Below are 5713 nucleotides of genomic sequence, written 5' to 3'. Positions count from 1 at the left end.
TCCTGCCACCCGCACCAAGTCTACGGTGCGCGTCGCCAGCCCGACCCGGCCTGTTTCTGCCACTCGCACCAAACCTACGGTGCGTGTCACCAGCCCGGTCCGGCCCGTCTCTCTTCCACGCACCAAGCCAGGGGTGCGCGTCGTCAGCCTGGTAAGGCCCGTTCCTCCTCCACGCACCAGGCCAGGGGTGCGAGTCGACAGACTGGACCAGGGGCGCATTGGGGGGTGTATTGTAGGGTGGTGGTCAAGGCCGGAGCCAGAACCGCCACCGAGGAGGTAGGCCCGCCTAGCCCTCCCCTGTTTTGTTTAGTTGAGGCGCGGTCGCAGTCCGCACCTTTAGGGGGGGGGTACTGTCACACCCTGGTTCTGGGACTCTTTATGTTGAGCCAGGGTGTGTGCATTCTATGTGTTCATTTTCTATGTTGGGTATTCTAAGTTGTTCTATGTCTATGTTTGCCTGTGTGACTCCCAATCAGAGGCAACGAGTGTCAGCTGTCGGCTGGTTGTCTCTGATTGGGACCCATATTTAAACTGTATGTTTTCCCTTGGGTGTTGTGGGTTTTTGTTCCTTGTCGGTCTTTGTCACCGTGGACTTCACGAGTCGTTTATTGTTTTGCATTTAGATACTTTAATTAAATAAAGTCATGTTTGTTTCACACGCTGCGCCTTGGTCTACTTCGCTACAAGACGACCGTGACAGTAGACATTACAGTGAAATGCTTACTTACATGCCTTTAACCAACAATGCAGTTTTTTAAAGAAGCTGTTTAATCCGCTTCTTTATATGCCACACCTGCCAGGTGGATGGATTATCTTGGCAAATGAGAAATGCTCACTAACAGGGATGTGAACAAATTTGTGCACAACATTTGAGAGAAATACGCTTTTTGTGCGTGTGGAACATTTCTGGAATCTTTTATTTCAGCTCATGAAATCATGGGACCAACACTTTACATGTTGCATTTATATTTTTGTACACTACTGTTCAAAAGTTTTAGAACACCTACTCATTCAAGGGTTTTTCTTTCTTTTTACTATTTTCTACATTGTAGAATAATATTGAAGATATCAAAACTATGAAATAACACATATGGAATCATGTAGTAACCAAAAAAGTGTTAAACAAATCAAAATATATTTTATATTTGAGATTCTTCAAATAACCAGCTTTTGCCTTGATGACAGCTTTGCACACTCTTGGCAAGATCCATCACACCGTTTCACTCTATGCAATGGTTTTTACTGTTGTTTCACTTCACCAATTCAGTTTTTTCCATTGGTCTGAAGATAAAAGCAATAAACGTTCAACTGCTTATGAATACATTTTGTACAACGCCACTCAATACAGATAGAAATGCCAGTCTGAATTAGTGAAGCCTTTTCCCTTAGTTATGAACTCATTCACTCCAGTTCAATACTTCAAACCATTAGATTTATCATATAAGAAAGCTACACTCTAACCTTCACTTGTCAGCCACAGTTGAAACAACCACTACACCGGCCACTAAAAGCAGAACTTCAAAGAGTCAGCAAACCATTTCTACCAATACAATTTTACAGTGGGAGTGAAAACCTCTAAGGTAGAAGGCAGGATAATTGAAAAATTGGCTTTAACAGCACACTGGCTGATCTTCTAAAATTAGACCCCTTTTAACAAATGACTTGCCAAATGCTTTTCTACAAATGTTTTTGGGCACTTGAACACAATTTTTACTTTCAGTCTCAAAGTACATAGTGTATTTCTTACTTGGAGGCCCTCTGGTCCTCTCTTGACCTCTCTTCCTTAACCTCCTGTCCTGCCACTGCGATTTCCGACCCCTCCTCTCTCTGCATCTCTTCTGTGCTCTCGACCTCCTCTCTGCTCTCCTCCTGCCTCGTCTCTCATCTCTTCTCCTTGGAAACAGGGGTTCATCCTTTGGAAACAAGATTTAATGGATTCACTATGTATTCTTCAATACTAATTGCTTCAGTGGTTACGAACACTGGCCTCCAGGTACCTTTGGGTGGTGTGTATGGAAAGAGAAGTAGCAACGGTGCATTCTTTAAGTAATTGTATGGATATAAAGCCATCAAGTCTCCATATAATGCACATTTTAATGAGCAGATCCCTCCAACACTGAAAAACCTGACGCCACTACAGTACTCTCCGACATGTAATGACTGATGACCACAGTAATAAAGCAACATCTTAACTTGAAACACACAGACTTATCTCTCATCTTCCTATCCTGGTTGGATTTACAGCAAGTGTGCATACAGTGTACTTGATTTCAGACCATTGAAAGTGTATCATAAAGATATTTATCATTGGTAATATATTTAAAGGGTGAACTTTTGAATCGTAGGTTACCATTAATGTGACCATGGTTTAATGATAGGCAGATATTTCTTCATGTAAAGCATCGCAATGTGACAATGACATACCTTTGCAGAACATCTCAAAAATAGTATTAATTTTGTCCAATACTGCCTGAACCCCTGCTGGTATGGTGTAGAGGCTCTCATACTGTCCCATTGTGCTCATGTCGAAGTATCGAATAGGTAATAAGCAACATGCTGGTAGCTCCATCTTGACTTCTGACAGGACAGGTGGGATTAAGGAAATGTCCTGGGTGTGATGTGCTGTTTTTATATTTTTTTATAAATTTTTTTCTTTGTTAAGCTAGCTAACTATGTCTCAAAACGCTTGCTGGAGCTCTGATCTTGACTTTGCTAGACACTGCTTATCTCTGCAAAACAGATAAAGCCAAGTAACTAAGTAAACTTGTCCAAAATATATAAAACCACTGCTAACACTCTTTCCCCTGTTAAACACCTTAAATCTGACCTAATGTTACCCATCTTGCTAGCTACTGTATTTGTAGCTAACTAGCTATTACAATTTAGACAACTAAGCTAGCTCGCTAGCATTAGCTGACCGTTTTGTGAATGAATAAACTTGTAAGCATCGCATTCATCTTTGTGTTTTTGAATGTAGGTAGGGGTATTGGGGCTTCCCTATATGCTGATGATGGAGCTGTTTGGAAGAGGGGAAGGAACGTCTCTCATGTGATCAAATCTAAAAGCTACAGTGGATGTTGAAAGACCGTCGATTGACTGGGCTTTTAAATTGTCAGTGGCAAAGTCTTGTTGTTTGTTAATCTCGAAGAAGAAAGTTGCTGATCTTCTTCAACATAGACCATACATCCCCCAGCTCAGTACCCCTGCCTAGTGTAGAGCAGAACTGTGTCCATGCATTTGTCTTGACAGACTTAATGACCCTACATACTAAAGCTCTCTTCCTTTGGAAAATCAATAGATTCTCAGGAGTCATATTCCTACTCCACACTCTGTAAGCACTCTTTCTTTCTGGAACAGCCCAGTGCACTCTTAAGTCCACCAAGGAACCACTTTCCTTTTCTTACCCTCTTCACTCATTGATACATTCGCAGCACTCAAAATCAGAGAGGTCACAGAGGCAACACATACAGCACATCAACCGGCGTCTCTAAAGACAACTGGCCAACAAACTTTAAGCAATGATCACCAAACTTTTCCCAGTCTGCTTTATGAAAGCACCATCTTCTGAATGGTAACCCTATCTGGAATAGTAACATCAAAGTTCATGTTACACAAAATCGGGAAATGAACACTTCCAACAGTAAAATCATTCCATTCCATTCCCACTTAGATGCAATAGGGTTAGAAGCCAGTGTGAGGTCCAGGCAGGATGTAACCCTTCTAACAACATAAACTATTGTACCACATCCATCGTTAAGAAAAACTAATGCTCGTGTTTCCATCATATCTCCCACAATAGTACTGTGCTGCCATCCTGTTAGAAGGTAACAGATTGTTTATTATAGTGGTTGTTACGTGTGACGTGTTTTTCTTTCTCCCCATTTCCCTGTGTAGTGTGTTTGTGTGTTCTGGGCATTACTGAGTTGCGGCTGACGATGGTGGGCGTGGCTTCGGTCCGGAGTCCTGTCAGCTGTAGCTGATTGACGAGAGTATACCTGTTTGCCGTGTGAGCTCGAAGATGGGGGTAGAGGCCACTTGTTGTTTGGCTGTTTGGGTATTGGTTGTGTTCATTTATCTTTGTTTGTGTTCCAGCCTGTCCTCCTGATGTACTCCACCCTACCTAGCTCCTGGAGAAGGGAAAGGTAGATCTGCCCATGGGTGTACATTCACACGTAGATAACCCATTGTTTTACACACTAGGTTAGCCGGGCGGGTGTCACCCCTGTATTTTTGGTAAACAGGTAGGAAAGTGGGTTAGGGTTGAGAGTGTGATAGGAAGGATAAGGTGTGTAGAAGAGGAGGGACCTTTTGTTTATTTTCATTACTTGGACCCCGTTCCCAAATATTCCCTTCTCTTACCTTCCCTGGTTTGTTTGTTTGATTTGTTGTTTCCTTACTGTTTCTTTATGGGTGTTGTATATTTTGTTTAAGTACATTACTAAACGTCCCCCGAGGGCTAACCTTGAGATCTGGTTGTTGTCTGGTTATTTTAGTTCATTACACCCTACATTTCTTCCCCATCCATCTAGTTTACCTTGTGTGTGCAGGCCCAGGCATTTACGTCTCCTCAGACGAACTACACCCGAGGGGAGAACGTAACATGGGGCTTTGTCCGGGATCTCTTTGATCCAGCTTGTGCCCGCACAATTTGGTAGTTGATGTGGATTGTGTGGATGTTGTGTTGGGTGTAGTGTTTAGTTCTGTGTTGGATGTTGTACTTAGGTGGTGGATGTAGAAAATGGCCACCTTTTAACCTGAAGGTTTTCTTGGATAACCCTACGTGGGAGGATTTTGAGAATTGTAGGAGAGTGGATTTAGAAGCTTTGGCAGACCATTTAGATATCTCCGTGCCAAGGGGTTTTGTTAAGGCGGAGGTAAGGGCATTGGTGTTAGCGGCGCTGATTGAACAGCAGGTGTTGGTTTTGCCTCGGCCTGCGGTTGGAGAGGTGGATGCTCTGGGTGCCCCGTATAGGCCCGACGATGAGGTCGAGTATAAGGCCCCGGCCACCTTGCCTCGATTTGACCCTCTCTCTCCTATGCCTACGGCTGTACACTTGCAGCTGGAGGCAGAAGAGAGAGCACAAATCCGAAAGGATGATTTACATCTCAAATTGGAGACGCGCCGACTGGAGATGGAAGCAGATGTTAAGATAAGGCAGATGGACTTCGAAATGCGCAAATTGGAATTAGAGGCAGAAATGGCGAGGCTGGCCGCTGTCCCTGCCGTTTGCAATAGTGAGTTTTCCACCCCAGGATCTGCCTCTACCTTTGACATTAGCCGGCATATTACTTTAGTTCCACAATTCAGTGAGTCTGAGGTTGACTCTTACTTTGGTGCATTTGAACGCATAGCAGTGGCTTTGAATTGGCCTAGGGATGTGTGGCCGCTGTTACTGCAGTGTAAATTGTCCGGTAAAGCACAGGAGGTGATGGGTACTCTCTCTCTCGCTGATAGTCTTAATTACGACATTGTTAAGGCTACTGTGCTCCATGGGTATGAGCTGGTGCCGGAGGCTTATAGACAAAAGTTTAGAAAGCACTCCAAGCACTCCAAATCCTCTATAAAAACTTTTGTCAAATTCGCTAGAGAGAAGGAGTCTCTCTTTGACAAATGGTGCTCAGCGAGTAAAATCAATGACTTTGAAGGTCTTCGTGAATTAATGTTATTGGAAGAATTTTAAAACAGCCTCCCAGAACGGTTGGTTGTATACAT

The sequence above is a fragment of the Coregonus clupeaformis genome, unplaced genomic scaffold, assembly GCF_020615455.1.
Source record: "Coregonus clupeaformis isolate EN_2021a unplaced genomic scaffold, ASM2061545v1 scaf0139, whole genome shotgun sequence".
In the NCBI taxonomy this organism is placed as follows: domain Eukaryota; kingdom Metazoa; phylum Chordata; class Actinopteri; order Salmoniformes; family Salmonidae; genus Coregonus; species Coregonus clupeaformis.
Note: the sequence above shows the minus strand (reverse complement) of the source record.